Raw genomic sequence first — 476 nt, forward strand, 5'->3', positions numbered from 1 at the left:
CTTATTTAGTGGTTTGAAACATAAAAAGCGCTGTAGGGAGAAATGCACTGTGAGACATGGGAGGCGTATGTCGCTGAGATACGTCCATCCCCATGCTACTTCACGTTTCTGTCTGCACTGTTTTGAATGTTGCAGCTTACTGAATAAGAACTTGTTCCTTTAATCAGTTGAACAGTGATGTTTGATTTTGAGCTCAGTATGAATGGATGTGCCATGAGCGAATGTCTTTTGCCCTTCTGTTGATGTACACATTCTTTGCCATGCCAAGCAAACTAGATCCTTGGTGCCCTTTTTATCAAGTGAAGGCTATTTGAAAAGTGGTTTGTTGTTACTTTGATAAGAAAATTGGCAACCACTTAACTTCTGTGTTATGTCACCTAATTTGCATACATGTTTGGTAGCTAAATTTAACCGTGTCTTTAGTTTGTTTTCATATTGTAAATGCTACTTAGTTGCTTTTACAGGCATTTTTTTTT

Source organism: Morone saxatilis, unplaced genomic scaffold (assembly GCF_004916995.1).
Source record: "Morone saxatilis isolate NCDOM2014 unplaced genomic scaffold, NCSU_SB_2.0 Contig7, whole genome shotgun sequence".
NCBI lineage: Eukaryota > Metazoa > Chordata > Actinopteri > Moronidae > Morone > Morone saxatilis.